Consider the following 17,486-nt stretch of genomic DNA (forward strand, 5'->3'; position numbering starts at 1 on the left):
GTTATGAATAGACAGTTCTCAGATGAAGAAATTAAAACTATCTATAGTCATATCAAAAAATGCTCCAAATTACTATTGATTAGAGAAATGCAAACTAAAACAATTCTGAGATACAATCTCACACCTATCCAATTGGCTACTATAATGAAAAAGGAAAACAATAACTGTTGGAGGGATATAGGAATATCAGGGCACTAATACACTGTTGGTGTGATCACGAAGGGATATAACCATTCTGGAGAGTAATCTGAAACTGCGCCCAGAGGGCCATAAAACAATGCATAGCCTTTGACCCAGCAATATCACTACCAGATCTGTATCAGAGTGATCAGAGATGGGGGGAAAGGATGTGCTTGCAGAAAAATATTTTTATCAGCTCTTTTTGTAGTGACAAAGAACTGGAAATCGAGGGTTGCGAAACGGCTAAACAAGTTGTGGTATATGGATTATTGCGCCATAAGAAATGATGAACAGAATATGTTCAGAAAAACCTGGAAAAACTTAGATGAATTGATAAAAAGCGAGTGAGCAAAACAAGGAGAACAGTGTATACAGTAATGGAAATACTGTACAAAGATCAACTGTGAAGGGCTAAGCTATCTCAGCAGAACAAGGCTCCAAGATAACCCCAAAGGAGTCATGATAAAAAATGCTCTCCAAAGCCAAAGAAGGAAAGGTTGGAATCTGATCGCAGATAAACGCATGCCATTTTCTGCTTTATTTCCTTCATGAGTTTGGGAGGGGGGGGGGGGTTGTATGTGTGATATACGTCCTCTGTCACAACACGAGGAATCTGGAAATATGTATTGCATGTAAGCACTGGTATAGCCCAGAACAGGCCATTTACCACCTTGGGGAGTGGGGAAGGAGAGAGGGAGGGAAAGAATCTGAATTGTGAAATAGCAGAAATCAATGGTAAAGGCAGCTGGGTAGCTCAGAGGATTGAGAGAGTCAGGTCCAGAGAAGGGAGGTTCTGGGTTTGAATCTGAGTATTTCCTAGCTGTGTGACCCTGGGCAAGTCACTTAACCCCATTGCCTAGCCCTTGCTGCTCTTCTGCCTTAAAACCAATACACAGTATTGACTCCAAGACAAAAGATAAGGGTTTAAAAAATTGTAAATAAATGTTTCTGTGTGTAATTTTTTAAAAAAAAGTTTAATAAAACAGCAGCACTAAGCAAAACAAAGGCCCACCTCTTCTCAGTGTCTTGTCCTGGAAAGAGAATCAAATCCAGAATAAGGACATTTGGGTTTGGCTCCTGGCTCTAGGAATTACCACCTGTGGGGCCATAGTAAGGAAGGAAAGGAAAGTATTTATTAAGCTTAAGCAAGTCATTCCCTTTCTTCTAGTCTCAGTTTCCTGATTTGTCAAATGAGAGTTGACTACTGAGCAGTGATATGCTTTAAATGATTAACAACTGCTTTCTGCAGCAGGAAACATTTTAAAGATATATCTATATTATTAAATATAATATGTAATAATAAAATATAAATATAATACATAACATTATACTATATACTATGTAATAATAAATGTGTAATAACAAGTGAAAATATAATAAGAAGATAGAAAATAACATTTTCTAGAGGTGACTAGGTGATACAGTGAATAGACTGCTGCACCTGAGATCAGGAAGACTTGAGTTCCAATCTGACCTCAAGACACTTAACAGCTGTGTGACCCTAGGCAAATCGTTTAACCTCTATTTGCCTCAAAATTCCTCAACTGTAAAATGAAACAATAACAGCAGGACTGTTGTGAGGATCAGTGCTTGGCACAGATATAAATACTTATTTCCTTCTCTTCTCCATTACTTTCTTAAGTCTTGACGATCAACAAAACAATAAATGATGCCCAGATGTGTAGGATTTGTGAATTTCTAAAGTGTAAATGCTCATACTAACAATGTAACACTCCCTGGAGGGTTATGAGCTGACTCCAGCACGCCCCTGGAACAGGAGAGTCTCCATGGTTCCTGCTTGTTTTGATAGTCTATGATCTTGAAAGAGGAAAGTTAAAAAGGAGATTTAAAAATAAATGCAAGATTATTTGAAAATTTCAAGTCCTGTATAAATAAAATAAATAATTTTTAAAAACCCAACCAGGACATGAAAGTTTGAATACGCCCCACTGTAGCCTGTTTTCCAGGGAGTGAGTCAGTCTTTCTTCATGTTACTTTGGCAGATGGCTTCAGTTTTACATCCCACAAATAAGAAGAACGTGGGCTTTTTTGGTTTGTGGAAATATAGGAGGCCTGACTCACCCTTCTACAAAAAAGGCTCCACCCAGGCATGCATTCATGAGAAGTCTGGGAGATGGCAGGGAGGAGGAGAGGGAGAGCACCCAGCACAATCCTGGTACCTTACATTGGTCTTGTGTTTTCAGATTGTTTCTAAATCACTTCACTCACATTACCTCATTTAAACCTTACAGTAACCCTCTGATGATGTGGACTTAGGGACACTTTGACGCCCCCCCCCCCAAAGGTAAGTGACTTGCTTGATGTCTAACGGCTGGCAAATGGCATAGCCAAGACAAGAACCCAGGTTTTTTGACTCCAAGTGCAATGTTCTTTCCATTGAGCTACCCAGCCCAGGAGCCCTAAGAACTGAGGGCTCCTGCAGGGACCTAAAAACAGTTGTCACCTGTGTCCACCCAAAGTTCTATTGTATTATCTACATTCATTGCTTTAAATTTTTTTTTTACCAATTTTTTATTGGTAGAGGGCAGGTAGGTGACTCAGTAGATTGAAAGCCGGACTTAGAGATCCCAGGGAGGTCCTGGGTTCAAATTTGGCCTCAGACACTTCCCAGCTGTGTGACTGAGCAAATCACTTAACCCCCATTGCCTAGCCCTTCTTGCCTTGGAATCAATACACAATATAGATTCTAAGACGGTTTAAAAAACACATTGTTGACAAAGCAATCACTTTCCAATAAATAATATCCAGGGAATACCTTACCATTAAAAAAAATAAAAAGCAAAACCTTCTATAGAGATTGTTGTTGTAGTTGTTCAATCATGCTGGACTCTTCATGATCCCATTTTGGGGTTTTCTTGGCAAAAATACTGGAGCAGTTTGCCATTTCCTTCTCTAGCTCATTTTAAAGATGAGGAAACTGAGGCCAACAGGTGAAGTAACTTGTCCAGGGTCACACAGCTAGGAAGCGTCTGAGGCAATATTTGAACCCAGGACCTCCCATCTCTAGGCCTAGCTCTCAGTCCACTGAACCACCTAGATGCCCCCTGAGGTCAGATTTGAACTTGGGAAGATGAGGCTTCTGCCTTCAGGCCCAGAACTCTATCCACTGCACTACCTAAACCCCTGCTATATCCTATTACATTAGCATACATTACATTAGCATTACATCTGGAATCCTATATGTTATCCATTGCTCTGGCTACACTACCAGCCTGCTTCCTTTTCCAGTCACACACTTATTCTGCTTATTATTTATTTGTTTATTACATAGCATCTGATGATCACATGAGATTCCTAGAGAGAGAAAGACACAAAGATGATTGATTGGGTCAATGATTTTTCAATTATTATTATCCAAAGACACACAAAATGAGGAAACACGCCTAACAAAGGTGTTTGTCAGTGTTTTGAGATATGACGAGTTCTCAATCTGGAGTCCATGATCTTATTATATATTATATTATATACATCATCAGGGGTGTATGGGGTGCTCAGGGAGGGGTAGTATCTCTGGTATGGAGGGCTTGTCGTGCCCTCCTAGGGCAGCTCTCCAGACTCTGACCCCTACCTGACACCCAGCTCTCACTTGTGGCTCCTAATAGCTGCTAGCATGGGGCAGCGGCCACACCCCGGGCAAAGGCTTCAACAGGCCGGCTAAACCTTGTGAGGGTAGCCATTGGGTCATTGTGGACCCCTGGTGAACCAGGGCTTTGCTCACCCAGCATGTGAAGACTGTTTCAGCGGAACAGGTGGAAGAAACCAACAAGAAGGTTCAACGGCTGAGAGGGCGACGCAGCAAAGCACTATGGAGTGCTCAGGGCGTGTTGGAGCACAAAGGACAACACGGCCATCCAATGCAGCTGAGGAAGTCTCCAGGTGTAACGACTTTTCGTGCCACTGGACCCAGGCTTCCAACACTGAGAGAGTGGGACTGTCTCTGTGCATCGACTTTTCCACTTAAATCTTCATGCACAAGTGTCTTTGTGCACAAAAACGCACAAAGACAATCATCATCCTCAGTTACCGAGAGACTACTACCATATACATCATGGATTGTAAGGGGTAAATTTAGGGGGTTTTGACTAATATATTATACTTACGGTCACCAGGGATTAGTTCAAATCCCAATAAAAAATACTCAAGTCAGTTTGGGAATTTTATGGTGGTTTAATTAATATAGAGGGAAGGAATTAAGAAGAAGAAGAGAGAGAAAAGGGTATAAGATTTCTCTGGCCTAGCCTGAGCCAAGGGGAGTTCAGAGACCTCAGCCACAAGGCCTTCTCCAAGATTTAATCTAGCTTGGCTTCCAGGTAGGAGGCCTCCTCCAAGATGAGGGGCCTCCTACGAGGATAGCATTTTAGGAAAAGTAAAGGAAAAAAAAAAGAATCAGCCTAAACTCCGAGAGAGCTCAGGGAAGATACCTCACCTGAGCCATGCCAAAACGCTGCCACGAGCCACACCACTAGTCGAACCCCATGTCTCCGCGAGAGACGCCGAGCTCAATGCCTCTGTCGCCAAAAAGAGACTGGCAAGAGGAAGTGATGTGAATATATACATTTTTTTTAATATCGCTTCCTGCATCTCACATGTACCAATGGTAGCTTAAGTTTGACTTAGGACAGTCCAGGGGTTTGTCCGTTGTTTCTGATTTGTCAGTTGCTAGCACATGCCTGTCATAGGCCATCCTCCTCAACACTTAATCCTTAAGTAGGGGTGTAGACATTCCTGTTTGTTAGAATTTTAAAGATTTAATCAGGGTGGAGAAAAGTCACAAGATGATATAATTTTGTATATCATATATGATTATCATTATATATAATTATAATAATACTAACAAATATTCAAAATAATGGGCTTCCTTTGTAATCCTATATATTCTAAGCATTTTAAACCATATTTTTGAAAAAGGAACCAGCACAAAGTACCAAAGGTGCCCATAACAGAAAAAATGGTTCAGAAGGCCAACAAACAGTGATGTCCAAAGCGGTGCCTATTTGTGGATGACGTCATTTTCATTTTATTGAACTCTAGAATGTTCTGTGGACTTACTAATGGCATCTGTTACCAATGAAGAAAGTTTATGTGGATAATCCACTGAGTTAAGATCCTTCAATATCATTTAAATAGAATCATTATTAGAGGCTCCATCTCTGTGAGTCACTTTATTCTAACTCCTGATGAACCGTGGCTTTCTCTTCTGAAAGGCTCCAAAGCAAATGTTCCCTGTTGGCTCGCTTGACTAAATAAACTATTCTCATAGCCAATCTGGAAGGCCTGGCACCCGACACGAGCCTCAGGCAATACATATATTCTCTCTCCAGACTCAAACCCTCAGTTCCTCTAAGTAGCCCTGTCTCCACTGGCCGAAAAATCATGGACTCTTAGAGCTTTCGTGTTTGGGAGGGAAGGCCCAGGAAGAGCCTTCACGTGTCCCAGGAAGGGGTCACCTGGAGCCTCCAATGGAGAGAAGTGTGGCACCGACAGAGATCTCATAAGCCAGTCCACCGCAGCTCCCATTGTTCTGAGGATCTTGTTTATGTGGAGTTGGAATTCGGGCAGCTTCCACCCATCGCTTCCAGTGGGACTCTCTGGGGCCAAATAGATTCTGTCTAATCCCTCTTCCAACTAAGACATTTGAAGTGGGCCTTCTGTCTCTCCTAAAGCTTCTCTTCTAGAATCTAAATTCCCCCATTTCCTTTGGCAGATCACCAAATGGCAGAGTTGGAAGTCTGGTCCCATCCCGGTGGCCTCTCTTAAGATGTCGTGCCAAGAAAGGAAAAGGAGAACCCTGGCCCCCAGGAGGGTGGTCCACGCAGGATCAATGGGCAATTCATCAGGGTTTGGTGTCCTGAACTGAATTGATCTGATTCATTCTGATGTGGGGCAGAGCACAGGACAATCACTTCCTTCGATCTGTACATGATATTTCTGTTAATGATTAGCTTTTAAGGAACAATGCCACGCTATTATCTTGTATGGGTCTTGTAGTCCACAACACTCCTGGATCTCTTTTGTACATGCTGCTATCTACCTATCTCTTCCCCCAATCTGTTCTTAAGCAAGTGATCTTTTTTTAAAGTAAAATACAGGACTTTACATTTATCCTTATTAATTATTAACTTCGAGTGCTCTTTCCTCTAGACTAAGCTGCCTCTAAGAAAAGGAATCAGGAGACCTAGGTTCTTGTTTCAGTATGCTGCTTACTACTGGTGTCAGCATAGACAAGTTACTGTTTTCCTAATTTATAAAATGGGTATGCTATAATGTTCATACTATCTACTGGATTCTTGTGAGGAAAGCGCTTTTTAAATGTAAAAATGCCCAAAATGTAGCAGTAATTTATATATATATATATATATATATATATGTATATATATATATTATAACATTATATCATTATAGTATATAATAAAATTATAATGTGTATAATATATTATATAATATTAATATGTAACAATATATAATAAACTTATACATAATTATATATTATATCTAGAGTATAACTGAATCTATTGCTCTGACTCATCAAGATCTTTTAACATCCATATTCTATTAATCCAATCTTTTAGCTATTCCATTCTTTTTTATCTATATATTTGAAAAGGATGCCCTCTATTTCTTCAAGTTCTCGATAAAAGCATCTGATAAAGGAGGGACAAATTCGGAGCATTGCGGTACCTTCCTATAGGATTTCAAAGATCAATAAACTGGGGCAGCCAGGTAGCTCAGTGGATAGAGAGCCAAGCTTAGAGATAGGAGGTCCTGGGTTCAAATATGGCCTCAGACCCTTCCTACCTGTGTGACCATGAGAAAGTCATTTAACCCCAAATGGCCTAGCCCTTACCATTCTTCTGCCTTGTAACAAATACTTAGAATCAGACAGAAGGTAAGGGTTTTCATTTTTTTTTTAATCAATTAACCAACACTGTTTTAGATGTGATTGTACAACTACTTCCAAACCCATATGGCAGTACTATTATCTGCCTCACATCTCCATTTTATTCACAAGGATATGATGAGAGTCTGCCAAACACCTTGTTGAAATCTATATATCTCCAGAGCATTCCCTTCTTTGAGAACCTTGTCAAAAAAGTAAGTGGGTTCAATCTGTCCTGACTCATTAATGAAGGCATGATGGCTTAGAGTGGTGACCACTTCCCTTTCTAAGTTCTCATGAACCACCCTTTAAGAAATTATTCTAGAATTTTCCCAGGAATTAGTAAATTTCATCAGTCTTATTATTTGTGGAAACTACCATTTTAGTTTTTTTTAAATGTCATTTAGCCATTTCTAATACTTCTCTCCTTCTCTATGATTTTTCCAAGGGCCCTCACACGAAGTTGTTAAACAATCATACCCACGATTTCAGTTCCCTGGTATATAATGTGTTCAAGTCAAGTGACTACAACTAATTGAGGAGAGACACTCTTGTATTATTTTCTTGTTTCTCTTGGGTCTCAATTCCTTTTTAATTTCTAGAATAATTATCTAGTCTTTGATACAGAAAACAGAAGCAAAGTATAAATTGCCATTCTTTGTCAACTCTACCACCATCTTATCTATTCCTCAATTAGATTTTTCTCTTCTTCCCAAAACTTCTTTAAAAATCTCTTTTTTTGGGGGGGGCAACTTTGGTAACTCTTTAACCAGTTAAGTTTCCAATTTGGGGGGGGGGCACTATATTGTTACTTGGAAACTTACGTGCCTCCAAGTCTCAAAGAAGCCTAAATTGATGATGCTATGAAATGAGTTTAATGACTTTCTCATAACCTAAGTAACGAATATCAGTTAACTAGAGACTGTTAGTTAAATGTCTCAGTTAGGTGGCCTGAAGTCTGGAGGACTAGATGGGCTCAATAAATACCAGTCTGTTATTCCCATTGTTAACCTTGCTTCATTCAGGTTAAACCTAATAAAATAAAATGGAAATAGTAGCATTGTAAAATTTTACCTTTGTGCTCATAGGCTAAAAGAGCTAGAAAGTGTCTTTGAAATTATCTAATCCAACCTCTGATTTTACAGGAGGAAAGTGAGACCTAGAGAGATGATGTGTCCAAAGTCATATGCAGCAAGTAGAGGAAGTCAAGCTTTCTGACTCTAAACCTAGTGCTCTTTCCTCCATACCAAACAGAAAAGAAAGTCATAGAATCATAGATAAATAGCTAGAAGGGCCAACTCTTTTATTTAAAAGATGAGAAAACAAGCTCAGAAAAGAAAAGTTATGTGGCTTGCCCAAAGTTACAGAGGTTGTTAAGAGAAGAAGGACTTGAACTCAGATCTTCTCACTCCCAAGACACTTTCTTTTGTGTAAAGGGATTCCCTTTACACAATAAAAATTAATATTATGTCAAATTAAATGTAATATTAGTTTAAAAAAGATTGTTGTGATTGTCGTTTATAAAATAATTAACCCTTAAGTCATGAAGATGATACTAGCTTTTAACAATTTAATTTTTAATATAAATATAGCCTAGGAAAGAAATAAGGAGGGAAGGAAATAGAACAATATTTCCCATACTATCATCCTAATCTTACCAGCCTATGAGAGTGTTGTCCATTCAAGTCACCAGTGCCAAACTGCAGAAGGGCCCCCAACCAAAGATCTCCAGAGAAGCACAACAGAGAAGAGCCTGATCTCTCATGTTTTATAGTCCTCTTTCTCCACCTCACTTCCTCTATCGCATCTCAGGAGCCAATCAAAGTCTCTGGTTGGGGAGTTCCAACCATGCTAATGGATTGACTAGTGGGCTGGCTCAGATGAGCAGAAAGTTCACCACCCTGGGAGGAAGAGCTTCCCTTTACACACTTTCCACAAGTGTTGAGCCTAGGTGACTGGGAAAATGGCAGTAGTTTTAGTAAGATGAAGAAAGGTAAGAAAAAGAACAATTTTTTTTACTGTTGAGAAGGGATGGAAGTACAAAATACAAGAACCATTACAAGACAGCAGTTGGTTTGAAAATTATCTGGAGGCACAGAGGTGAGATGTCTATGGATGTTGTAGACTACACATATTTTCAGACTTTTTCAATGTATTAATCAATCTTGCTGATCTGTTATCTTCTTTTTCTTTTCCCTCTAAAATGTAACTTGTAATATGGAATAGCTCTCTATGAAGGGGAAAAGGAAGCACATTGGAAAAAATTTGGTAATATAAAAAATGAAAATTCATTTTAATAAAAGAAAAAATTATCAGGGGAACTCTGATGGGTTACAAATGAAAATGGAAACACTTGACAAGTAATTGGATTTGAAGGAGGAGACAGAACACAGACACAAGTGAGATGATGAGCTTGGGGGACTGCAGGGGACCCTTGGCAATAATAGGGAAGTTAGGAAGAGGAGACAATGTGGAAGGAAAGACAATGAGATTGGGTTTGGACAGGTTGGGTTTGAGATGTCTAGAGGACATCCAGTTTGGCATATCTAAGAGATATCTGGAGATGTGAAACTGGAGGTCAGGAGAGGGTTTAGTATTAGACAAGCAGATCTGAGAAATATCTGCATTATGTTAGACTTTTACTTATCCTTAAAGAATTAAGAATATTTATTTAAGAATTAATATTAAGAATTCTTAATTAAGAATTAAAAATTAAGGAAAATGAATGGAAATTTGCAGAGAGAATGCAACTCAAGGGAGATTTTCATTGCTATTTGGGTCATAGCTTTAGTTCTTCTAAGGCCATGGTGTAAACATTATTAACTAACCAGATACTTTTTTTTTCATTAAAAGTCATAGGTAGGCATACTCTGGGGATAGAAGAGTTAGACTTGCCTGGTCCAAGGACTCAGAATACCCTGAAAATAAGCTATCTTGAAACTCTTTCATTGTCCTTAAAAAATATATTAAAAGATCCCAAGGGACTTATGAGAAAGAACGCTAACCACATCAAAAGAAAGAACTGTGGGAGTAGAAACACAGAAGGAAAACATTTGATTTTTCATTTGTTCATATTGGTTTTGAATATGGGGTTTGGTTTTTAAAATATTATTACAAAAATGAATAATATGAAAATAGGTATTGAGTGATAATAGATGTTTAACACAGTAGAACTGCTTGTCAGTTCTGCGAGGAGGGAGGGAAAAAAGGGAGGGGAAAGAACAGGAATCATGTAACCATGGGAAAATACTTAAATTAAAAAAAAATTTTTTTTAAATGTCAAAGACTGAAGTTGCTCACTTGGTTGCATCTACTTGGGACAACTGAAGACCAAGAAGGGTAAGTGATTTGCCTAAGGTAGTAAGCATCAGAAGCAGCATTGGAACTCAGGTCTTGGGACTCTAAATTCAGGGAATCAAATCAAAGAGCATATGTTAAGTATTTACCATGTGAGACTGTGACAAAAGTACATTATCTATTCCTTATTACAAGGTCAAGTTAAATACGGGAGGGAGGGAAAGGACTAATACTAAGAAAAGACCATAGAATAACAAAAAACATTAATAAAACTTTAAAATACAGATATCCTTTCTACACTGCAACTTCTCCCATCAGGGTTTGGATATACGCAGGTCAGCATTAAGAAATTAAATGAGAATTTAGGGGGAGTTTTGCCAAAATCACAGAAGACACACATAGGCCAGCAAAAAACAGAAAGAGTTCAGAAACTCAAATATGCACAAAATAGCCTATGTGTCTAATGATAGTATATCTAATAATAATAATAATAATAAAGCCTATGACCAAATGCTTGAGCCAAAGTTTACAATAAGGTACAATAAATACCTCATAAAAGCACAAGAAAAAAATTCAGATTTCTTTGATCCTAGGAGGGACAAATAATTTTATCGGGATTTTCCAGATGGAGTGGGGCAAACACACCTTTTACCCTCACAATGTAGGATGTATTTTAGAATATCAAAGAGAACAAAATGAGACCCCCTGCTAGTAGATCAACTTCTGATCTTAAGGTCAGGAAGATCTGAGTTTGAATTTGGCCTCTGACATTGATGAGCTCTGTAACCAGGAATAAGTCACTTTGATTTCTTAGGGTCTTTGTTTCCTCATTTGTAAAATGGAAGACTGGAGGGGCAGCAAGGTAGCACAGTGAAAGGAGTGCTGGGCCTGGAGTTGGGAGGTCCTGGGTTCAAATATAGCCTCAGATATTTCTCAGCTGTGTGACCCTGGAAAAGTCACCTAATCCCATTTGCCTAGCCCCTGCCAGTCTGTCTTAGAGTTACTAAGGCAGAAAGTCAGGGTTATTAAAAAAAAAATTAAAAATTAAAAAAAAAGGAATTAAGAGCAATTCATGGTTCCTCATGTGATTTTATTTCTGCTTTATGAACGTCATCCTACACATGCCTAGACACAGGATGTGCCCTAAAGTGGCAGGGCTGCGGGGAAGCCTCAGAGAAATCCTGATCAAAGCGCAGAACGAGAAGCTCTGGCTTCCCTTATGATCTTCTCTCCAATCTTTGCCCAGTCACTTCCTCTTCTAGGTGACTATATGTAAAAAAGGGAAAATCGCATCAGCTTCAATACTGGAGAACTGTCCGGATGGACTCGATTGGGCCATTATTTACTAAGCATCTACTGCGAACTTCCAGGATCTCCAAGTTCCCTTTTAGCAGTAAAAGTCGGATGAAGCTCCGAGTCCAGCCTTACAAGTTCTACCCCAAAGCTCGCCATCCCCCCAGCACAACGGATTTCCACTCAGCATTTACTTCTAGGCTCACAGGAGAGTTTAGCTTCTGAATGAACAAATGAATTCGGTCCAAGACCGGCCGTTGGGAGCTTCGGGGTAGCGTGGAGCTTGGCAAGGCTTCCATTTGAGAAGGTAAGTAGAATTCGCAGAGAAGTAGAAAAGACTCGGCCCACGGGGGCTCTCAGGAGCCCGGAGGCTGTGCGGCCGCTTGCTGTGCTCCAGTGGGGTGGGACCTTCCGTGGTTGCTGCACCCACTAGGGAAAATCTTGACCTTTCAGTCCCCACAACTTCCCTTGAATCGAGCCCCTTCACCCTGCTCATACACCCATCTTCCCCATTTAGAACCTCCCGCCTCGACCTCCGCTGTTCCGTCTTCTCCCTGACTGGGTTCCCTGCCTTGCCTCTCCCGTCTCCAATCCATCCTCCACACAGCCAAAGTATTTTCCCTAAAGTTCAGGTTCCACCATGCCCCTGCCCCGCTTACGAAGTTCCAATGGCTCCTCCCTAGAACCTCGCGGATCAGATACAAACCCCTTTATTTGACCCGTAAAGTCCTTCACAACCTGGCCTCAACCTCCCTCAATACTCCCTTAACTGCCCTCCAGGGTCTAATCCTGTTCCCTAGGCAGGACGCTCCCTTTCCACTCTCCATCATGCCTTCCCGAAATAGACTCCCTCCTCATTTCTGCCTCTTAGATTGGCTCAAGCCGTCCCCTCAAACAACCAATGAGAGACGTGAAAGCAGAAGGAGTAAAGGGGACAAAAGAGGTGGAGAACCGATGTTGGAGGAGCTGGGGAAGACATTCATGGATGCAAGCATTCTGGGGAACACTAGAATTACATCAAGAAAACGAATAAAACGGCCCTCCGCTTTGATTCTATCCCCAAAGAGGTCAATAGCAAAAAGAAAGGCCGGCTCACACCAAAATATTTATAGTAGCTTTTGTGTGTGTGTGTGTGTGTGATAGCAAAGAATTAGAAACACACATACAGTAGATATCCACCAATTAGGGGGACACTAACAAGTTATGGTCCATAAATATAACAGAATATACTGTATTGTAAGAAAGAAAGACTAGGATGAATAAAGGAAGTAGGGAAAGATATAGGACTGAATAGGAAGTGAAATAAGCAGAAACAAGAAAACAACATATACGCAAGTATTGCGATATAAATGGCAAGAGCAACAGCAAAACAATCCAAACCAGAATGTTGTATTATTATAATGACCAGGCTTGGTCACAAAAAAGACAAATGAGAAACTATCTCACCCCCCATCCCACTCCTTAGACAGTGTAGGAGGCCTTGGGTATGGAATATTGTATAACATCAGACTTTTTAACATATTATTTATAGTGGGAAACTTTTTTCTGTTTCCTATCTTCTTATTTTATTATAAAAGATAGTTTTGAAGGGGGCAGCTGGGTAGCTCAATGGATTGAGAGGTAGGCCTAGATATGGGAGGGCCTCTGTTCAAATCTGGCCTCGGACAATTCCCAGCTGTGTGACCCTGGGCAAGTCACTTAACCCCCATTGCCTAGCCCTTACCACTCTTCTGCCTTGGGACTAATAAGCAGTACTGATTCCAAGATGAAAGGCATGGGTTTAAAAAAAATAAAATAAAAAATAAAAGATAGTTTTGGGAAATAATATAATGGAAAATTGTTATAGATTTGTAAATATAAATGTAAAATATAAAATTAATAAGAAATTATTTTAAAATTAATTTTAAAAGATGCAGAGGGAAGAAGTTAATGATACAGTCATTCCAGGCATGGGGAATAACTTTGAGCAAATGAGGTGAACACAGGAAACAAGAGGAAAACCAGGGACAGAGAGTTTAAGACCCTCCTCAGAGGCCTTTCCTACCTGTTCACCATTTTCTTCCTCTACTGTGAGTTTAACAAAGAATCCTCAGAACTATGTAGCTGGATTTGCATTTAAAGAATGTTTTCCTTTCGAAAGGGAAATATACTGTCAATATTTGTGTGTTCCCGCCCTCAGACACTGAATGCTATAAAACAGTTCCAGCCATTTTCCAAAAATAGGATGGAAGACTCCACCATAGGCAATCTACAACTCATTACCTAAGAAGGGCCAGGGGTCTGGAAATAGAGTCCATTTGTCCCTATAAACTTCTCACTGACTTATCCCTGTCCATTTCAGCCTATATTTTTCCAAGATGATGGCATCTGTAAGCAAAAGCTGATTTAGAATTAGCACATGTAAATAAAAACTTATTAAACTTTAAAAAACAACAAAATAACAACCAAAACAAAAGCCACTGCTTCTCCCCTCTCACTAGTACAGACTCCATCTCTTTCTACACATTTCAAACTGTTTCATTGTATGCCAGAGATGGAAAACCCACTGGTCCAAGCTCCTCATTTTATGGAGAAAGATAGAGGCCATAGAAATCAAGCGAAGACCTTAGACATTGTCTAGTTCTTGTTTTACAGATAAGGAAATTAAATTCTTGAAAGGAAAAGTAATTTTTCCAAGGTCACACATGTGGTAAATGGTAACATGGGGATTTGAACCTAAATGCTCTGAACTCTAAATCCAGTAGAATTTAAATCTTAAGGGCAGAGGTTGTTTCTGGATTTGTCTCCCAACAGAGTGCCTTGCACATGCTTGCTAGGTTGGAATCATCACCAATGCCTCCTCCATTAGCTAGTGAACGACAGGACCCCCACTGCAAGGAAGGTGTCCTGCCTTCCCTCTGGGGTGCTTCCAGGCTTGCCCAGTTTATGCTTCAAGGTTCCCCCTGATGTTCATTCTAGTTTGATTTCACTGATATAAAAATGTCAGGCATGGGAGATGGAGGAGTGTATATGGCATGATCTGTCCCAGATCATCTCCATTGCTAGTAATGAGATGGAGGTAGGAGAGCAGAAGAGGACAGCCCACCGACATGGAAACTATCTCTTGATGATAGACATACAGAAGAGCTGGAAAGTGGGGAAAAAAACAACCCAAGATTTGCCTAATAAATTATTCTAGCATAAATTTAAAAATAGAACTGAAAAGGGGGCCAAGAGCTATTGCCACACCTGGAAGGACTTGGGCTAACCGTCACTTACCAGGAAAATGAATGAGTGGACATAAGCAAATGAATTTGTTCTGAGCCATGACTTTGAGGGAATTCACTTTCACCTCCTTCCTTGAATGCCTAAAAAGGTGTGTGGCGTAGGAGGCATTAAAAATGCTTATTCTTGGGCTTTCCCATCCCTTCAGCTCCTTTCTGAATAAAACCATCCTAAACCAAACAGGGGCGGCAACATGGATAGAGCGCTGGGTCTTAAGTCAGGAAGACTCATCTTCTGGGATTCAAATCTGGCCTCACTGACCTTCCTGGACCTCAGTTTCTCATCTGTAAAATGGGGGAAATAATATAATACTTCCCTTATTGAAACTCCTGAGATGATGTCTGTAAAGCACTTGGCTAACTTCTGAGTAAGGTTAATTGTTATTGGCTCACATTACTTGCCTTGGTATACAGGCCTAAGAACTCAGCATATTTTACATAAACTGTAATCTACCTTGCCTAGAATGTATTCCATTCTTTTAGAATCCAAGAGGCAGCTTGGGTTGTACTTCCTATGGAAGGTCCCCCTCCTCCTCCAATACAATGGGTCTCTAGTCTTAAAGATGATGTGGCCCAGGAGTTCTTAACCCAGGATCCCTGAATTTTAAAAAATTATAACTATATTGTAGATACATAATTGGTTTCCTTTTGTAGACCTTTTTTTTAATGCATTAATTATGATTTTAATTATTCTGAGAAGGGGTCCATAGGCTTCACCAGACTGCCCAAAGGGGTCCTTGATGACAATGAACATTTAAGAACACCCCCCACCCCTGTCCCGGTCAAATCAATCTTTTTATTTTATAGGTAGGGAGACTGAAATCCGGAAAGGTTGGATAACTTCTCACCCATAGTGAATGGCAGCGCCAGGCCCAAACCCAAGTCCTCTGCAAATTCAGGGCTCTTGACTCTCTTCTACCTACCAACAGCTCACTTAAAGTTTACACACTTTTCTGGAGCCACGACGTACATTAGCTGAACTAGTCAGCAGGGCTAGGATTTGGACCCAGGGCTTCTAACTTTCGCCACTCACTTCACACCCACACCCTGTGGAACTCCAAACAAACAACCAAATCTGAAAAATGACAAGCCCTCTGGATTGTGCAAGGAGCAATAGTCTCTTTGACACCAAAGAGCACACGGAGCACCCGCTCCCCCGCTCCCAGCAACAGGAGAGTCTCCCTCTTCGGATCCCAGGGCGAGCCCCGGGGCACCTCCCCGGCATCTCGGCCGCCCGAAGGCACCCACTCCTGCCGGCTCCACCCACCCTGCTTCAGGGAAGCACTCTTTTGGGGCCCAGCTCCACGGAACACCGCCGGGCCAAGCGCTCTGGACAAACCTCCACGACCAAGAACAAGATGGGATGGGGGCGGAGCCTCGCCCCGAGGCGGCGCGGCACGGTGCTTTCCCGGGATCCCCAGCTCCCCTAGTACCCGAGTTCTACCTGGCTCCAGGGCGACCGAGGAGCCCTCCCGGAGCACACACGACCGCTCCAGAAGCCACCCGAGGAGTCGTAGGAATGAGACAGAACACAGTCAGTCAGCGGCACAGGGACCTCTAGGGGCTAGTCCCTACTAGTCCTGCCCGGAGCCCCTCGGACCGCCCCTGGAAGGGGCTCCTTACCGCAGCGGCAGCGCAGCGACCTCCACGCCCAGGCTGTTCTCGCTGAGCTCAGACTCGGGCTAGCCCTGGGCAGCTGTTCATATATTGCCTACACTGGGCAGGGCCAAGCTGGGCTGGGCTGGTCCGCCCCGCTTTGGGGTGGAGACAGTGCCAGTTCCTAGCTGTTCCTGCCGCCCTCCCCCACCGACCGGGAAATTTTACTCCCCAGGCTAATGACACCTGGCAAAGAGTTACGGGACACTCGACCTGCCCCTTCCTCCCAAATCCCTGGCTCGGCTCACCGCTGCCCCTCCAGACCCAAAGCTGGGGCTACTTGCTCAGAAACTCCTGCCCCAGAGCCCCAGAGGCCGGGTTGCGTCTAATATAGTGGAAAGGGCGCTGGGCTTGGAGCCAAAAGGCGTGGAATGGAAGCCCCCACAATGCAACTTACTTGCCTCGGGACTCTGTGCCTAGTCTCTAAAATAGAGGAGTTAAACGAAATGTTTTTCTAGGGCTAGACCATAGGATTCCCCCACCCGCTCCCCTTCTTCAACCCCACACTCTCAGGTAGTAGTATAAGGTGGTTTGGGACATATTCCCTTAGCAGCCCCAGCCACAAAGCAGACCCTGCACCCAATTGTGTCAGAAAGACTCAAGCTTGTTTTTGTGATCAAATTAAATTTTATTCTAAGTAGGAACAACTGCTTTATCACCCAAACCGGTAATGAAAAGTTTGAAGGTAGAATTTAAGCAATTCTTTTTTTAAAAATTCCTTTCTGCCTCAATTTTGTCACCTGCAAAAAATGAGGTGGGGTCTGAACTTGACCTCTAAAGTTCTGTAGAATTTTAAGCATTTTTGAGTCCAAGTGAACACGTCAAAACAACCTCCATTTACCAGATGGGGAGAATTATCGCCTCCTCAGGATCAGCTGGGGGCACTATAAATCCTTGTG

General features: G+C 41.5%; 1 protein-coding gene across 2 annotated transcripts in view; it reads right to left on the bottom strand.

Moving 5' to 3' along the window:
• Positions 1 to 16,684, bottom strand: part of ANXA4 (annexin A4) — a 64,251-nt gene extending 47,567 nt beyond the window's left edge. The window contains exon 1 of one of the 2 annotated variants that reach the window (XM_007476253.3): positions 16,555 to 16,684. The gene's annotated coding sequence lies outside the window, so the exon portion shown is untranslated. Of the gene's footprint in view, positions 1 to 16,375; positions 16,395 to 16,554 lie in introns of those variants that run through there. The other variant, XM_056813431.1, reaches the window with a different exon arrangement.
• Between the last annotated feature and the right edge of the window lie 802 nt (positions 16,685 to 17,486).

The sequence above is a fragment of the Monodelphis domestica genome, chromosome 1 (assembly GCF_027887165.1).
Source record: "Monodelphis domestica isolate mMonDom1 chromosome 1, mMonDom1.pri, whole genome shotgun sequence".
Lineage (NCBI taxonomy): Eukaryota > Metazoa > Chordata > Mammalia > Didelphimorphia > Didelphidae > Monodelphis > Monodelphis domestica.